General features: G+C 44.7%; 1 protein-coding gene across 7 annotated transcripts in view; it reads left to right on the forward strand.

The window, feature by feature from the left end:
• ANO6 (anoctamin 6) overlaps nt 1–19,809 on the forward strand; it is a 176,952-nt gene that overhangs the window by 54,388 nt on the left and 102,755 nt on the right. The gene's annotated exons all lie outside the window — the stretch shown is intronic.

A 19,809-nucleotide genomic window follows, 5' to 3' on the forward strand; every position in this document is an offset into this window, starting at 1 on the left:
CAACTCCTGCTTTAGCGAAAGCTAAATGTTGGCATTCTCCTCACTTTCTGTGCTGGAGCCAGATTTCACTGTGACAGGGAGTGAGAGAACGTCTTCCCTGTGGGAACCCTGAGCTTGTTACTGCTCACCATGCTATGCAAACTAAAAACCTGAATGGTTCTGCTATAACTTTCATTTTAATAGGCTAACTTACTAACGTCTCTTCTTCTGGTTTCTTTTCTGTCAGTGACTGAGTGGGTTTAAGTTATCTGCAGAATTCTTAACAGCTGAACCCCTCCTTAGTGAGGACAGCTGGAAATCTCATCAGTGTCCTGTTATATCTATGCCTGGATTTGTGCCATGGAACTTTTCAGGTCTTGGGAAAATGTATGTGAATAGTAACTTGCTGATGAGTTGCACTTGAGTGTTATTAGGTAAGAAATTAAAAACAGTGTTCATTTCCTGTAGTGTGATTATAATAAACTATGATGGAAGAGGAGTTGACAGAATCTCTTTGTATAAATCAAGAGGAGAGCGTGACAGACAATAGATTGTTGTTTCCTGTGATAGTTTCACTTTCCACCATCTACAGTTTGGGTGATGTACTGAACTGTGTGCTTTATAAGAGCTATATTCACATAAAAGGCTGAACTACACACTTTCTGCATGGTTCACCACCAGGCTGAATTTATTACTGTATATTTAATCTCCTCCTGCACTCCTTTTTATCTACAGTAAATTGTAGTGGCTCTACAACAGGCATGGGCAAACTTGGCCCTCCAGCTGTTAAGGAACTACAAGTCCCACAATGCGTTGCAGGAGTCTGACAGCCACAGTCATGACTCATAAAGGCAAATGCATTGTGGGACTTGTAGTTCCGTAACAGCTGGAGGGCCGAGTTTGCCCATGCCTGCTCTACAATGATCTTATTATGTCAGGGGCTACCATATTTATCTTTCACTCAGTGCAGAGTAGTATTTTCAGCAGAAGCAATCCATTAGCACACTACATGGTGCTTAGCAGGAAATTAATTCCATGCTACTGATTCATTAGCACTACAACCAGTCTCTCCACAGTCTACCTAAGGGTAAATGCTACACCATCCTTTACCAGAGGAAAGGGAAATATACTCGCACCATCTGACCCACCAGCAGAATCTAGTATGTGTCTGAGAATCATCAGCAGGCTTTTGTAAAGGGGGACCCTAAAACAATTGTTGTTTACTATGCTGATTGAGGCACAATGATGAATGAATGCTTAATATAGCGTAAACCGCTCTATGTGTCATTTGCTATGTTTGAAATGTCTTTTTAAGTTGTACTATGTGTAATGTTACTTGCACTGTTTGCACCTGCCAATATGCCTGTGTCCACAAATAATTCCGGGTGCGGCGCCTGTCGCACTTGGCGAATAAAGTGATTCTGATTCTGAGTACCGGTACTTTTAGAACTGGTGTGCTGATGATTTTTGGACAAGGTCACTTTGAAATGCAGTCAAATCATCATAGTCATGCACCCATAAATGATTGATGGTGTTACACTCCCTTACAGGACTGCTTGACTACCATAGTACAAGGAGTTAGTTATTGCTTGATTTTATATTATTTAAAGATGGACTGTTTATACTCCACATTAACCCAAATAAAGGGCTGCAACAATTTTAATGACAAGTAAATTGTGGAGCCTTACTTTGGTTTAAGCTTCTAATGGTTTTAGTTATCAGGTGGTAAGTATGGGATAAGTGTGCAGTACTGTACCATGCAAACTGCTGTACCTACCAGATTGCCAGAGATCAGGGACACACTCTGCTGCTTCCTTTAGAAACGTACTATATAAGCAGGTCCAGCCTGATAAAGTTCCTGCACGGCTTGTATGAGCAAGCAGCAGGGCAGCAAGTACCCCCAGGAGGCATCATGGAATTAATGACAGTCACCCCAGCACCATAAGTACAGAAACAAGGCTAGCAAGGATGTATAAAGGAACCATCAACACCTCTCACTATGCTTTGGCTGTTGTCTCCAGCATAGGAATACAGTTTGTCAACAAATCACTGGCTGCCCACCCACAGAGTAGATTACTCTACCCTTGATAAAGGTGTTGGCGAAAGCACCAAAGGGGAGGGTGGGCAGGGGTTTCTTTGTCAGCTGTTCACCCTAAACTGCTGCAGGCTCAGTGCAAGCCCCAGAATATAAAAGTACTAACAGCCGACTATTGATCCACCGCTAGCCAACCAGAACTCAAAGCCAATAACAAGTGTGCTCCACAGCACCTCTGCCTGGTGACCTTCCATCTCAGGCAAACACTTCAGCAACAACGCACTGAGGTAACATTAAAGTAGAACCCCAGCCAATATCAATTTTATACAATCTAATACATTTATGTTAAAACAGGGGTTGTGCTGCAACCGTGCCATGGAGGTGACCTTTGATATGCACTGCAGTCCCCTTTCACACAGTTGGAGCAGGGATGTGACAGATGCCTAAACTGCTGCATTGTGCTGGGATGAAAAGGCTGTACAGGTTTCATGGACACACGCGCTGCTGCTGTCTTGGTATGGGGCCAAGATAAATACTTTGCATTATTGATCAGGCCATCAATTAAGTAAATACACAAAAGTTGTGTTAGGTGCATTTACTGTATATCATGAAGCCGCGGTCATTTACTAACTGCCTTCACTCTTACAGTGGGTTGCAAAAGTATTCGGCCCCCTTGAAGTTTTCCACATTTTGTCATATTACTGCCACAAAATTGAATCAATTTTATTGGAATTCCACATGAAAGGCCAACACAAAGTGGTGTACACATGAGAAGTGGTACGAAAATCATACATGATTCCAAACATTTTTTACAAATAAATAACTGCAAAGTGGTGTGTGCATAGTTATTTGGCCCCCTTTGATCTGAGTGCAGTCAGTTGCCTATAGACATTGCCTGATGAGTGCTAATGACTAAATCGAGTGCACCTGTGTGTAAGTACAAATACAGCTGCTCTGTGAGGGCCTCAGAGGTTGTCTAAGAGAATCTTGGGAGCAACAACACCGTGAAGTCCAAAGAACACACAAGACAGGTCAGGGATCAAGTTATTGAGAAATTTAAAGCAGGCTTGCGCTTCAAAAAGGTTTCCAAAGCCTTGAACATACCACGGAGCACTGTCCAAGCGATCATTCAGAAAAGGAAGGAGTATGACACAACCGTACACCTACCAAGACAAGGCCATCCACCTAAACTCACAGGCCGAACAAGGAGAGCGCTGATCAGAAATGCAGTCAAGAGGCCCATGGTGACTCTGGACGAGCTGCAGAGATCTACAGCTCAGGTGGGAGACTCTGTCCATAGGACAACTATTAGTCATGCACTGTACAAAGTTGGCCTTTATGGAAGAGTGGCAAGAAGAAAGGCATTGTTAACAGAAAGCATAAGAAGTCCCGTTTGCAGTTTGCCACAAGCCATGTGGGGGACACAGCAACCATGTGGAAGGCGGTGCTCTGGTCAGATGAGACCAAAATGGAACTCTTTGGCCAAAATGCAAAACGCTATGTGTGGCAGAAAACTAACACTGCACATCACTCTGAACACACCATCCCCACTGTCAAATATGGTGGTGGCAGCATCATGCTCGGGGGGTGCATCTCTTCAGCAGGGACAGGGAAGCTGGTCAGAGTTGATGGGAAGATGGATGGAGCCAAATACAGGGAAAACTTGGAAGAAAACCTCTTGGAGACTGCAAAAGACTTGAGACTGGGGCAGAGGTTCACCTTCCAGCAGGACAATGACCCTAAACATAAAGCCAGGGCAACAATGGTATGGTTTAAAACAAAACATATCTATGTGTTAGAATGGCTCAGTCAAAGTCCAGATCTAAATCAAATCGAGAATCTGTGGCAAGATCTGAAAACTGCTGTTCACAAACGCAGTCCATCTAATCTGACTGAGCTGGAGCTGTTTTGCAAAGAAGAATGGGCAAGGATTTCAGTCTCTAGATGTGCAAAGCTGGTAGAGACATACTCTGAAAGACTGGCAGCTGTAATTGCAGCAAAAGGTGGTTCTATAAAGTATTGACTCAGGAGGCCGAATAATTACGCACACCCCACTTTGCAGTTATTTATTTGTAAAAAAATGTTTGGAATGATATGATTTTCGAACCACTTCTCACATGTACACCACTTTGTATTGGTCTTTCACGTGGAATTACAATAAAATTGATGCATGTTTGTGGCAGTAATGTGACAAAATATGGAAAACTTCAAGGGGGCCGAATAGTTTTGCAACCCACTGTATCCATCTTTTCTAGCTTAGTGTGAGAAAACGCGGAAAAGCCGCCGCGTGTACTGGCAGCAAGGCGGCTGTTTCCGCATCCAACGTGGCGGTTTGCACGCAGTAGTGTGCGTCTGGTGTGGCTGGGTCTGTTAGTGCACCTGGATGGAGAACTACGCGCGTGAGCCAGAAGTCAGGACCTTTATGCAAGCAGGAGATGGATCAGCTGATCAGGACGATCAGCTGATTCCTGCTGGACTCCTGATTGGCTCAGTGGCTCGGGCGGGGCGGCAGAATCCTGCAACTATATATATATATATATATATATATATATATATATATATATATATATATATATATATATATATATATATATATATATATATATATATATATATATATATATATATATATATATATATATATATATATATATATATATATAGCTTGCTTGCCAGTTGCTGGTTGTCTGCCATTGTGAACACTTACGTGGAAGCATTCAGACCATAGTCAGATCCTACAGTGTGTTTGAACCAGGAGGACCTGGGAATTCACACTGAGCCAGATTACTTTTGTTCATCTTTGTATTGTTATCCAGACTAGTTCCAGGGTGCTGAGACCCACGGATCTCGCATCCAAGACTAGGGAACTGTATTATCATTTGTGTTATACTCCAGACTAGTTCCAGGGTGCTGAGACCACGGACCTCGCATCCAAGACTAGGGAACTGTATTATCATTTGTGTTATACTCCAGACTAGTTCCAGGGTGCTGAGACCACGGACCTCGCACCCAAGACTAGGGAACTGTATTATTATTTGTGTTATTCTCCAGACTAGTTCCAGGGTGCTGAGACCACGGACCTCGCACCCAAGACTAGGGAACTGTATTATCATTTGTGTTATTCTCCAGACCTGCTTGTGACGCCCATCTTCCAGGGGTCACTAGCCACCGGGTCTTCTTGCTACTCAGCCTGGGACTTCGCCCCCTTGGAGGTCTCAGGCTGCTGCAAGATCTCTGCACTTCCAAAGGGAGGTATTTCTCATACTGCCAAGACCACCTGCTCCTCGGGTGGTCCTCACTCAAAGTTATTACTGTTGCACCAAACACTCACACTATATAGGTGTCCAGAGGTTAGCAATATATCTGTATTATCGGTGATTCTGCAGATCATCAATAATCAGGTATATATCTGCATTCTTGGTGATACTGCAGATCACCAATAATCAGATTCTCTCTGCGTGCTGACACCAATCGTTACACTTAGCTATATACTATATCCCCCAATAAAAAAAAATAAAAAATTATATTAATAATTGCATGAAATGTTAAACCCATTGTTACTTACATGCCCGGAGGCTCAGATGATGTCAGCCTCTTTCAGCTCACAGCCCTGTCACAATGAAACTGAAGACAAGGAAACTCGGACACAGTGGCAAAAGTTCTTGGTAGTTAGCTGGTTTGATAGTTGAACAGGTTGAAGTTTGAAATGGAGCCAGTATTGTGAAAAGCAGATTTTAGCAACAAACGAGCCTGGTAGTCACACAGGTAGAGTTCTGCAGTGGAGCAGGTGGACAGACAAGCAATTTGGGCAACAGAGGGTAGCAGGAACAACACTAATTTAAGACAGCAAGCTGAGACGGTAACAGGAATCGGACAAATCAGGACTAAGCTGAATAGCACAGGGCTGGACAACTCCCAGTTACAGGCTTTGGCACCAGTGTGAGTTGCTGCATGTGCTCATGATCGTACACCCATGCCTATGCACAGCCATGCAGTGGAGAGCACATGCTCATGCACTGTGACTGTGTTTGTCAATAGGCAGCAACTAGAGATCGGTTAGGTCACCAAATCCTTCATAATACAGCCAGATGTGAGATATACAATTTTTCATTATATGGTCTTTTAAGTAAACATTACTTTAAGATACACATTCAGGTTATCAAAACTGAAAATTATCTCCCACCATTTTGCTCTATTATGAAAGTGCACCAGAGTTGAATTAAATAGTTGAAGCAAAGCCTAAAGCTAACAGCTGCAGCCAATATATGTCCAGATTCTTGTACTAAGTCACTGGTGCATGGAACAGACTGGCCCCCTGTGTATACGGTTACAGGTGACTAGCAGTGGGGGTTGAGTGGCACACGTGTGGGGTACCTGATATTTGCAGCTTCCCTGCTGAGAAGGAAAGTCTACTTTTGGCATATCCATGTTTTGTAGTAGTCATGTCATTAATACTTTATACAGTGTGCAGGCTCATAACTACACATTTTTCCTACAAGTATAAATAAATGAAGCACTCCGTGTAAAATGTAATTGGTGCTATTGCTGATCATGATTGTGTTTTGCATGGAGCTATGCACTAATTCACTATTGTATTCCAGGTAATGGTTTGTGTGTAATATCCATCTTCTCAAAAAACACGTACGCACGCTCTATCAGTGTGAACCAGCTCTACTTACTCTTTTTCTGTGGACTATGTTGAGCTCCACATACTGTATTTCCCACAGTTCTGTTTTCCCCATCACAATGCAGGTTTGTCCAAGTAATAGAGGAGTAAAAGCTTACCTCCTTCAAGTCAAACATAAAGATGAGCTTGCTTGAGTACACCAAATCCAGTATGTAAACCTTTAACATGCTTCTAAGTAATAGGATGGTTGGGATGTGTCTTTGCTGATTAGTCAGGTCAGGAGACCGCTATATGCATGACATGATTATACAACCTTGGTAGTTACTCCCAGACTCAGTTTTCTGTAGTATTATTATTTATATAGCGCTGATATCTTCCACAGCACTTTACTGGGTATACAGTCTTGTCACTGTCTCTCAGAGGGGAGACAGTGACAAGACTGTAACCCTAGTGCCTACATAGTCGGATGTTCATCATAGTCTAGGCCAACTTATCTGTATGGTTTTTTTTGTTTGTTTGTTTTTTTGCAATGAGTGCCAGAAGGAAACCCACACAGATTAGGAGACAACATACAAACTCGGTGCAGATTGTGCTGGGATTCAATCCGAGGACCCAGCACTGAAGGGTGAGAGTGCTATACACTACGCTGCCATGCTGCACAAGTGCTTGGGTAGGATTATAAGATCACAGCAGGGCTTGTATGCAAAACCACCACCAAGAAGCTTAGGCACAAAGTGGGCCTTATTTACTAATTTACTAACACAATGGCAGGCAGAGATGTTCTGTTATGTTTGTGAGGGTGCGATACAAGGTGGGAGTGCTATCCACTACGCCACTGTCCTGCCCAATGGCAGTATACAACCTCGGCACGCACCACCTCAGTTCAGTTTTCTGTATGGCAGTATAAAGCCTTGGCAGGCACCATCCAGCTTTTAGTTTTTTTGTATAGCAATATACAGCATTGGCACGCACACCATTGGCTCTCTTTTGGCTTAAAGTTTTCCGTATGGCATCTGGTATCTGATCCTAATTATAACATAGGATCTGTTGACTGTTAGTTTTGAGATTCTGAAAAAAAAAAAATGAAAAAAAATTGCATGACAGTATGAACCAAGCCTCAATCTTTAATCTCATCAGTTTGGCTTCAGTTTCACTTTGGCATGCATAGGACAAAGACTTGTAATCAGTGTGATTCCTCCACCTTGATGTGTTGCAACAATTAATGTTGTACTTTTTGGTGCTGTGCCATTAGTCGCATAGTTTTCATATTTGATGCAGCTTTATCAGGAAAAAATGTTTGGAAAAGCCAGTCACATAACCCACATGGATCTGTGCACAAAGTATAAAGCTGCTAGCACAGTAGGATTTTCATTCTCTGCACAGTCACCGCCTGCAACACATCCCCTCCTTCTCTCTGCTGTGGATCACAGGGATAAGGCGGAAAGGGTCAGCTCTGTGATCACAGGAAAAGACTGGTAGGTACTACCACACAGCTTCTCCCTGATTATGAGATAGATGGAGGAATTTGTATAGCTCATGAGTGACTGGCTGTTCAGTGCAGTCCAGCTGCATCTGACATTCACATAGTAAAGGTGGCCACTAGTGGTCCAATTCCTAGCGAAAAATCGTTAGAACGATCAAATTGTGATTGGAAGAAAAATCGTTCACTACACCATCAACGAACCAATCTTTGCTTCCTATCTATCACAAGCAATCAAGAAAATCCAAATTTTGGTTTGACAAAAATCCAGTTGGACGATTTTTTTATAATCGTTCATAACCGATTGTGCCCATCAACTGAGATTATTTTCAAACAATCTGATCAGAATTTCTGATCGCTCGAACGATTTTTCGCTAGAAATTGGACCATTAGTTGCCACCTTTAGTCTGCCGTATTTCAAACACTGCCCAGCAAGGTAATTCAAAAATGGTTTGTGTACAACAAATACATTAGTGCATTGCAAATTATAATATATTCTGTTCAATATGCTTTTTAAAATGAAAACCAAAACCGAAGCTTGAATTCTTTGTTAAATCTTAGCATAGTACTTTTGTATCCATGTACAGTATATATAGTATTTGATTTTCAACTGTATAAACCACACAGACATGAGTAACACATGTACAGAACACCACAGGAGAAAATTACACACTGTCTTTCAAAGCATGCAGGGTTTGGTAAAAATAAAGATTACATTTATAGATCTTCAAGCACCATGTTTGCTGCCTATAATGTACCCAAAATAACACACAGAGAAGTAAAGTACAATGGTAGTTTTTAAAGCATTCTTCACAATTTGTTTTTTAAAAATCCTTTATTGTGTCCATTATGGATTCTGACCCATTTAGCTGTCCTATCAGGGCAGTGGCATTGTTTACAGACTGCAGACAGAACTGCACCTTCATCCTGCAGCTGGACTCAGAAAAGGAAACCGTTTTTCATAAACCAGAAACTTCCTTGAAGAGGCAGTAAACTTGAAAGCAGTCAGTATTTGGGGTGACCACCATAAGAGTTTAACATGGAGGCAATCCCCTTATGTGCAATTATATATGTTTGATCTAAAGCTCTTAAAGCACACCGGAAATGATCTAAAAAGTTGCAAATCACATACTGTCTGGGTGTCCCCCCCCCCCCTTCCTTTGGTCTATCATATCTCCTGGCGCTGTACTGGAAGTGCCCTCCCATACCCAGTTCACAGGTGCTTGTGCTTGCACCCGGGCGACGGGCATCCAGTCATTGGATCCACTGGCAGGGAAAGCATGGATGAAGTAGATCCAGGTGGAAATGGACACCTCTCCAGATAGGTAGGTCAGTTCAAGTGTGCGTTAAGGAAATTTCCACAGTTCCACTGCAGCAATTGGCTATCTTGCATTCTTACTTCTGTCTTTTCAAGCACTCAAAAACCCTGTACACTTGCTGTGTTAATGTCACCTTTAACAATCGTTAGGAAACTTTGCAGGGAACTTGTGTGATACATGCACGCTGTTCAGCTGCACTGTCACTGTTATGTTGTTTATAATGTGTTACTGTGAATAGAGAAGGGAAGGCATGAGCACAGTGGGTTTGTTCATCATCAAGTTTATAATGATTTGCCATTTGGAAGCTGTACACACAAGATTCTCAGCCATTATGGTGCTAAACGACTGTCTAGGGCTAGGCTGAAGATAATTTTACACGTTTATCACTAGTGGGTGTGGAGATCAGAGGTGTGTCAGGCCTGTGTCATCTGTTGCACATTTCTCTTTTTCTTCTTTTCTTTACAAATAGCTCTTGGAGGTTTAAACTTTTCAGAATTATTGTTGTGCCACCATAAATATCTGTTCTGTTGAGGTCAAGTTTGTGTGCATTCTTCAGTAAACAGAAGTGATACATTGTAAAATATGGTATGCCAATGACCTAGACATATCGGCCACAAACAGCTGTCTTCCTACCTATGTACATGTGGTTGTGCAAAGCAGCAGACAGGCAGTTAGCAGGCATCTGTTAACTTGCCAAGCACCTGCTATAGGGGTTGATCATTACAGTTTATTTTCCTAAATGCAAATGCCCATTGACCATGGCACAATCACAAGCAAGCCACAATTGAAGACATTTGTACAGTGTTCACTCCTTGCTCCTATGTTGGTTTATTTTGGTGGTTTACCTGGTGAACCAACTAATGTGCATGCAGTGTTTGATCTCTGCAGTTGGCAAACAAAACACCTGTGCAAATATCACTAGCTGCATTTTTCACTAGCTGCATTTTTCACTATCTGCATTGGGATAGTGTAGTTTGATGGTTTTGTGGTTAACTGTTGTGGAACCACAGTCAACAGCCACCAGATTTGTACATCTGACTGACCCTTAACTAATGGCAAGATTGTGGTCTAGTATCCCTGCTTGGAATCTGCTTTGGAGATTTGAGTCTACCACCCTTCTTTTTACAATAGGCTTACTGATTGGAGTTTCTTCTTTACTTGGATACTTAAAGATGAACTCCAGTGAAAATAATGTAATGAAAAAGTGCTTCATTTTTACAATAATGATGTATAAATGATTTAGTCAGTGTTTGTACATTGTAAAATCTTGTAAATCCCTGATTTACATTCTGACATTTATTACATGGTGACATTTTTACTGTTGGCAGGTGATGTACAGTGGTGTGAAAAACTATTTGCCCCCTTTCTAATTTCTTCTTCTTTTGCATGTTTGTCACACTTAAATGTTTCTGCTCATCAAAAACCGTTAACTATTAGTCAAAGATAACATAATTGAACACAAAATGCAGTTTTAAATGATGCTTTTTATTATTTAGTGAGAAAAAAAACGCCAAATCTACATGGCCCTGTGTGAACAAGTGATTGCCCCCCCCCCCCCCCCCCCTAGTTAAAAAATAACTTAACTGTGGTTTATCACACCTGAGTTCAATTTCTGTAGACACCCCCAGGCCTGATTACTGCCACACCTGTTCCAAGCAAGACATCACTTAAATAGGAGCTATCTGACACAGAGAAGTAGACCAAAAGCTAGACATCATGCCAAGATCCAAAGAAATTCAGGAACAAATGAGAACAAAAGTACTGTAATTGAGATCTATCAGTCTGGTAAAGGTTAGAAAGCCATTTCTAAAGCTTTGGGACTCCAGCGAACCACAGTGAGAGCCATTATCCACAAATGGCAAAAACATGGAACAGTGATGAACTTTCCCAGGAGTGGCCGACCGACCGACCGACCGACCAAAATTACCCCAAGAGTGCAGAGAAAATTCATCCGAGAGGCCACAAAAGACCCCAGGACAACATCTAAAGAACTGCAGGCCTCACTTGCCTCAATTAAGGTCAATGTTCACGACTCCACCATAAGAAAGAGACTGGGCAAAAATGGCCTGCATGGCAGATCTCCAAGGTGCAAACCACTTTTAAGCAAAAAGAACATTAAGGCTCGTCTCAATTTTGCTAAAAAAAACATCTCAATGGATGCCAAGACTTTTGGGAAAATACCTTGTGGACCGACGAGACAAAAGTTGAACTTTTTGGAAGGTGCGTGTCCCGTTACATCTGGCGTAGAAGTAACACAGCATTTCAGCAAAAGAACATCATACCAACAGTAAAATATGGTGGTGGTAGTGTGATGGTCTGGGGTTGTTTTGCTGCTTCAGGACCTGGAAGGCTTGCTGTGATAGATGGAACCATGAATTCTACTGTCTACCAAAAAATCCTGAAGGAGAATGTCCGGCCATCTGTTCGTCAACTCAAGCTGAAGCAATCTTGGGTGCTGCAGCAGGACAATGACTCAAAACACACCAGCAAATCCACCTCTGAATGGCTGAAGAAAAACAAAATGAAGACTTTGGAGTGGCCTAGTCAAAGTCCTGACCTGAATCCTATTGAGATGTTGTGGCATGACCTTAAAAAGGTGGTTCATGCTAGAAAACCCTCAAATAAAGCTGAATTACAACAATACTGCAAAGATGAGTGGGCCATAATTCCTCCAGAGCGCTGTAAAAGACTCGTTGCAAGTTATCGCAAACGCTTGATTGCAGTTATTGCTGCTAAGGGTGGCCCAACCAGTTATTAGGTTCAGGGGGCAATTTGTTTTTCACACAGGGCCATGTAGGTTTTGAGTTTTTCTTCTCACTAAATAATAAAAACCATCATTTAAAAACTGCATTTTGTGTTCAATTATGTTCTCTTTGACTAAGGGCTCATTTCCACTATCGCGAATTCGCATGCGTTTTTCGCATGCAAATTCGCATAGCAATACAAGTGAATGGGACTGTTTCCACTTGTCAGGATTCATTTGCATTTTCTGTGCAGAAAAAATTCGCATGGCAGAGCCATCAGAATTTGCATACCGCTATGCGAATCGCATACAATGTATTTAATAGGAAATTCGCATGAGGTTTGGGTATGCGAATTTTCATGCGAATTCGCATAGAAACAATGGAAAAGCACACCAGCACTGCCATGGTTAAATTCGCATACATCGTCATCCATGCGAATTCGCATGAAAATACGCATAGCCCGCATGCGAAATTTTACCGCGGCGATTCGCACCGCACAAGTGGAAATGCAGCCTAATAGTTAACGGTTTTTGATGAGCAGAAACATTTAAGTGTGACAAACATGCAAAAGAATAAGAAATCAGGAAGGGGGCAAATAGATTTTCACACCACTGTAGCTGCTGCATGCTTTTTTGGCAGTTGGAAACAGCTGTAAACAGCTATTTCTCACAATGCAACACGGTTCACAGACAGGAAACTGCCAGGAGTACCACGGTCCTCAGTTTTTTGTGGGAGGGGTTTCATCACAATATCAGTAATACAGCGCCCCCTGATGGTCTGTTTGTGAAATAGATTTCTCATGTAAAAGGGGGAATCACTACTGATTGGGATAAAGTTCAATTCTTGGTCGGAGTTTCTCTTTAAATCTAAGGTTTCTGTGAGGCAGTTCAGCCTCCTGGCTGCTGGCAATAAGTACATTTGGCTGAAATTTTCACCAGGCAGCAAAACCTCCTAACTTGCCATTCTCAGATGTGACCCTATAAGAAGGCCACCTTTCCAACACCTATGCCTTATGCTAGCAAGTGCCCTACCAGTGCATGGGAGCAGCTGATAGATGGTGAACTCACTACTTCCAGCCTCCTATAGAAAAGGGGCCTTACTCTGGGTGTGGTAGAGAGAGGCTACTGAACAATAAAGATGGTCAATGAAATGCAAATAACTCTTGCATGCAGATTTTAATTCCAAGCTCTGTACAATTTGGATTGAATTTTGTATGCAAGTCAGAATTATTTGTATCCATCTCTACAATGCAGTGCTTACCTCACTCTAGATTGCTGAGTCAGGGTGCGTACAAATGCAAAATAGTTCTTGGCCGAGGTGGCCGGTCTGGGCTGCCTTTGTGTGTGGCCACAAGGTGGATTGCCTAGAGATCCAGATTGTTGAATTGTCTTGGCTGAACGTAGGCTGAGGCCATTATTCTCCTCCTTGTTCCTTCTACTTTGTTGCACATCACATGCCATCCTTCCACCTCCTCCATGGCACCAAATTGCAGGCTAGCAACAGGTCTGTACAGAACTTGACCCTGAGCTATCACCCAAAGGATCAAGTGTCAATCCCTTCTGGCATCAGTATTCCTGTGTGTACACACCTTAAAGGGACACTTAAGTAAAAAAAAAAAATGAGTTTTACTCACCTGGGGCTTCCAATAGCCCCCTGCAGCTGTCCGGTGCCCTCGCTGTCTCCCTCCGATCCTGTTGGCCCTGCCGGCAGCCACTTCCTGTTTCGGTGACAGGAGCTGACAGGCTGTTGACGCGAGTGATTCTTCGCGTTCCTGGCCACAATAGCGCCATCTATGCTGCTATAGCATATATCATATACCATATAGCAGCATAGAGGGGGCTAATGTGTCTGGGAACGCGAAGAATCACTCGCGTCCCCAGCCTGTCAGCTCCTGTCACTGAAACAGGAAGTGGCTGCCGGCGGGGCCAGGAGGATCGGAGGGAGACAGTGAGGGCACCGGACAGCTGCAGGGGGATATTGGAAGCCCTAGGTGAGTAAAACTCATTTTTTTTGTTTGACTTAAGTGTCCCTTTAACACCAAGGGAACTGTATCATCAGTAGAGTGTCATAAGGTAGAGTTCCCAACCCTGTCTTCAAGGTCCACCAACAGTATACATTTTTATTTATTTATTTTACCTCTGTGGACTTATGCAAAACATGCACTGTCTGAGGGCCTTGAGGACAGGGTTGGAGAACACTGCCCTAATGCATTATGGGCAGAGCATATGATGGTAGAATGCTGTTGCTCAAAATGCCACTGCTGGACATATGTTGCACAACCAAGTAGACTCTTTATGTACACAGGTTTGCTTGCACTAACTGCATACTCATATAAACTGTTTAGGGGTTGGAAATTTCCTGCTGATAATCATTGACACTTACCATGTTTACTGCACTTTTTCTTATGTTCTGCCTGTCTGCAAACATCTACAAGTTGCATTGCAATATGCATCCTCCCAGTGTACCACACTCCATATTCATTTCACCTGCTCTGCTTTCCTCACCTTACTCAGCTTCTCATGAACTGTTAGCTCTCCTGAAATCTCTCTCTCCCTCTAGCAGCTCAAAAACCTCACAAACATTTAAATCTCATTCACATTTGCTTACTCTCTCCCTCCTACTCTTACTTGCTGCTGGTGATATATCACCTAACCCTGGGCCACAGCCTGCTGCCAGACAAGCATCCCCTGCTGACCCGCTTCACAGCTCTCTGTCCACAAATAACCTCAACATCCATCCTCGCCCCAAACTTATTTCCATCCATCCCACTCACAAACACATGCTCCCCCTACCCTGCGGTCTCTGGAATGCCAGATCCGTCCACAATAAACTTACAGCGGTCCACGACCTGTTCCTCTCCAAATCCCTCACCATCCTCGCACTCACTGAGACATGGCTCACCCCCTCTGACTCTGCTGCAGAGGCTGCCCTCTCCTACGGAGGGCTTCAGCTCATTCACACCCCCAGACCAGTCAACAGTCCAGGGGGAGGGGTGGGTCTGCTCCTCTCCCCATCCTGCACATTCCGTGTCCTCACTCCACCTTCCTCCCTACAATTCACATAATTTGAGGCCCACACTATCCGGCTCTACAATCCCCTCCCAGCCATTGTTGCAGTCTTATACCGCCCTCCGGGCTCCACACGACAATTTCTCGACAACCTTGACTCCTGGCTCCCACACATACTCTCCTCTGACCTCCCCACCACTGAACAAAAATAGAGGAAAACTCGACTAAACCAGGATTTCTTACAGTACAAGACTAACCTGCTGCAGTTCCACACTACCCTTGCTCATGCGAAGCAGGAATACTTTACCAAGCTCATCGGAGCACAAGCTTCCAATCCCCGGCGTCTTTTTGGCACCTTCAACTCCCTGCTTAAACCCCCCCCCCCCCACCTTCTGTTTCCTCCCTCTCTGCCAGGGGTGCGGCTAAGGTTTTTGTGGCCCCAAGCGGACTGTAGGAAGTGGCCCTAGGCGAAAAATGGGTGTGGCTATCCCGCATAAGTGGGCATGGCCATGACATGTGGGTGGAGCTGGAGGGCGGATTGGGGCCGGGCTGTTTACGGGGAAAATGGATGTGGGGGCGATTGAGGCGCGCGCAGCACGCCGCGCCGAAAGATGGATTTGGCCATGACATTGTATGGGCGGAGCTTAACCGTAGCACAGCAAATATAGCCAACTATGACCATTAAATAATAAATGCAGCAACAGTTACCCCAGACACCAGAAAATATAAACGCAATTTGTGCAACATTTCAGCAGAAAACAAACAGAATTTGGGCCACATTTCAGCAGAAATCAAACGCAATTTGGGCCACATTTCAGCAGAAATGAAACGCAATTTGGGCCACATTTCAGCAGAAATCAAACGCAATTTGGGCACATTTTCAGCAGAAATCAAACGAAATTAGGGCACATTTTCAGCAGAAATCAAACACAATTAGGGCCACATTTCAGCAGAAATCAAACGCAATTAGGGCACAGTTCAGCAGAAATCAAACGCAATTAGGGCACAGTTCAGTAGAAATCAAACGCAATTAGGGCACATTTTCAGCAGAAATCAAACACAATTAGGGAACAGTTCAGCAGAATTCAAACGCAATTAGGGCACAGTTCAGCAGAAATCAAACACAGTTAGGGCACAGTTCAGCAGAAATCAAACACAATTAGGGCACAGTTCAGCAGAAATCAAACACAATTAGGGCACAGTTCAGCAGAAATCAAACACAATTAGGGAACAGTTCAGCAGATATCAAACGCAATTAGGGCACATTTTCAGAGCTGCAAAAAGAAAAGAATTTACTCACCTGGCACTGGCAGAAGTCTTCTCTCCCCATCTCCTCTCCTGGCCGGCTCCTCAGGCGCGCAGTTCTCACGGAGCTCCCTCCCTCCTCCAATCTCCCGCGCTGATTGAATCAGGGCTACGGGAAGATAACCACCCGAAGCCCTGTACTGGAGGCATAGTCTCCAGAGCAGGGCTTCGGCGGCGGCCATCTTCCCGTAGCCCTGCCCTACTCTGCTCTGCCAGCCCCGCGGGGCTGCGGGAAAACGGTGACGTCACGCCGACGTCACTGAGCCGCCGAGGCCCCTACGATCTTAAGGCCCCAAGCGACCGCTTGGTTCGCTTTATGCCTCGCGGCCCCCCTGCTCTCTTCCACAGATTTAGCCACCCACTTCACCAACAAAATAGTCTCCATCCGTCAGGAAATATCCAATCTTCAATTTTCACCTCCCACACGCTCACAACCAACTCCTCCTCCACCCTATCCTCCCCTCACCTCCTTCACTCCTACCACCACTGAGGAAGTCAACCACCTACTGTAGACTTCCCAAACCACTACCTCCCCCCTTGACCCTATCCCTTCTGATCTACTTCAGCCTCACTTCACGGATCTGGCCCCAGTCCTCACTACCCTGTTTAACCTCTCCCTATCCACAGGCACATTCCCATCAGACTTCAAGCAGGCCACAGTACTGCCCCTGCTCAAGAAACCCTCCCTCGACTCCTCACTACCCTTCAACTACCACCCGATCTTCCTCCTCCCCTTCGCCTCAAAACTCCTTGAGCATCTGGTTCACAAACGCCTGACCCAGTACCTCCATGCCAACTCACTACTAGACCCACTGCAATCTGGATTTCGGCCTGCCCACTCAACCGAAACGGCTCTCACCAAAGTGGTCAATGACCTTGCCTTAGCTAAAGCTGAAGGTAAATACTCAATACTCCTTCTCCTTGACCTTTCAGCAGCTTTTGATACAGTAGATCATCCCCTACTTCTCCAGTCCCTCCAATCCATGGGCATTCACGATCACGCCCTGACCTGGCTTTCATCCTACCTCTCCAACCGCTCCTTCACGACCTCCTTCAATGAGTCCTCGTCCACCCCCAACCACCTCTCAGTGGAAGTCCCTCAAGGCTCGGTCCTTGGCCCCCTACTGTTCTCCCTATACACATACTCCATTGGCAAGGTTATCTCCTCCATGGGTTTTAACTATCATCTGTATGCAGATGACACCCAAATCTACCTCCACACCCCTGACATATCCACCACTACCATGGACAAGGTCTCCTCCTGCCTATCTGCCATCTCCTCCTGGATGTCCGCTAGGTTCCTGAAACTAAATCTAGACAAAAAAACGGAATTTATGATCTTCCCACCCCGGTCATCCCTGGACCTCCCAGATGTGCAGGTCACTGTTAAGCACACTACCATTCGCCCTACCTCTCAAGCCCGCTGTCTGGGTGTCACCCTGGACTCCGCACTCTCCTTCACTTCCCACATCCAAAACCTCACAAAGTCCTGCAACTTCCACCTTCATAATATCTGTAAGATTCGCCCTTTCCTGACCTCTGCCACCACCAAACTCCTCATCCATGCCCTCATAATTTCCTGCCTCAACTACTGCAATGCCCTTCTGTCTGGTCTCCCTATGACCCGAATAGCCCCACTGCAGTCCTTCAACAACAATCAAAAGGACAGACCCTGCTTCACATTCAGTAGAAAAAGTTTATTAAAGCATGAAAAACATCACTGCATAAGCACCATAGTGTTACTTTAAAATCATACTTCACTGCTGATGTAAAAAAGCGCAGCCGGCTGGGCTCACACATGCACCTTCCACTTGCATCACATCAGTCACATCCGGGATCCCTTCACTCATCCACTGTATAGCAGGGAACTATCTATAAGTGCAGCAAGCCAGAGTTCAGCAAAATTCCAAGCAAGGAGATGTAACAAACCCTGCATAGGGCTTAGCAAAGCCAGTAGAAGCACATGCAGGTCACAGAGGGCGAGGGTAAAGCATGAATTCATAAAGCCTGAAGCATGGAATTGCAATAAACCAGCTTGAATCTGCCTCACTGAGGCTCTCACCACTCAGGAACAGTTTCTGGTCATCTCCCATCTACTGTATCAGGAACATGGCAGTCTCTTAGCAGGCAGCTTTCACTCCCCTGGGCAGTCCACATGCTCAGCAGGGCAGGCAGGGTCCTGGGTGTCTCATGCAGCTAATGGAAAGCATGTGCACACGTGTTTTGCCAGCCAGTGATCTCTCCAGCCACACAGTAGTCAGTGAAGAACGCCTTCACCCCGCGTATCGGCCGCTTCTGGCCTTAATCATATGATCACATGATTAAGGCCGGAAGCGGCCGATACGCGTGGTGAAGGCGTTCTTCACTGACTACCAAGCGCTGCCCGACCACACACCCTGCATGAAGCCTACCACGGAGCCTGGCGCCGGCTGACCGTGTGGGAGGACATACAAGAGAAGGTCTGTGTGGCCTGCCCTGCTGAGCATGTGGACTGCCCAGGGGAGTGAAAGCTGCCTGCTAAGAGACTGCCATGTTCCTGATACAGTAGATGGGAGATGACCAGAAACTGTTCCTGAGTGGTGAGAGCCTCAGTGAGGCAGATTCAAGCTGGTTTATTGCAATTCCATGCTTCAGGCTTTATGAATTCATGCTTTACCCTCGCCCTCTGTGACCTGCATGTGCTTCTACTGGCTTTGCTAAGCCCTATGCAGGGTTTGTTACATCTCCTTGCTTGGAATTTTGCTGAACTCTGGCTTGCTGCACTTATAGATAGTTCCCTGCTATACAGTGGATGAGTGAAGGGATCCCGGGTGTGACTGATGTGATGCAAGTGGAAGGTGCATGTGTGAGCCCAGCCGACTGCGCTTGTTTACATCAGCAGTGAAGTATGATTTTAAAGTAACACTATGGTGCTTATGCAGTGATGTTTTTCATGCTTTAATAAATTTTTTCTACTGAATGTGAAGCAGGGTCTGTCCTTTTGATTGTTGTTTCTGGTTTAGCCATTGCCAGCCCCATGCTCCCACGATTTTGTGGTATTCATAGTTCAATACCTGTGAGTTCCAGGAACTAGTTTTTTCTTCCACTGCAGTCCTTCATGAATGCGGCAGCCAGAATTATCCACTCCTCCCATCGCTCTACCAGGGCGGCTGCCCTCCGTGAATCCCTCCACTGGCTTCCTATCCAGTCCAGAATCAGATTCAAGATATTGGGCTTGATTCACAAAGCGGTGCAAAGTGTTTGCACGCCTGTGAAAAGCCCTTTATCACGCCTAAACTCAGTTTAGGCGTGATAAGAAGAAACTTGCGCGAT

Source organism: Hyperolius riggenbachi, chromosome 3 (genome assembly GCF_040937935.1).
Source record: "Hyperolius riggenbachi isolate aHypRig1 chromosome 3, aHypRig1.pri, whole genome shotgun sequence".
Taxonomy (NCBI): domain Eukaryota; kingdom Metazoa; phylum Chordata; class Amphibia; order Anura; family Hyperoliidae; genus Hyperolius; species Hyperolius riggenbachi.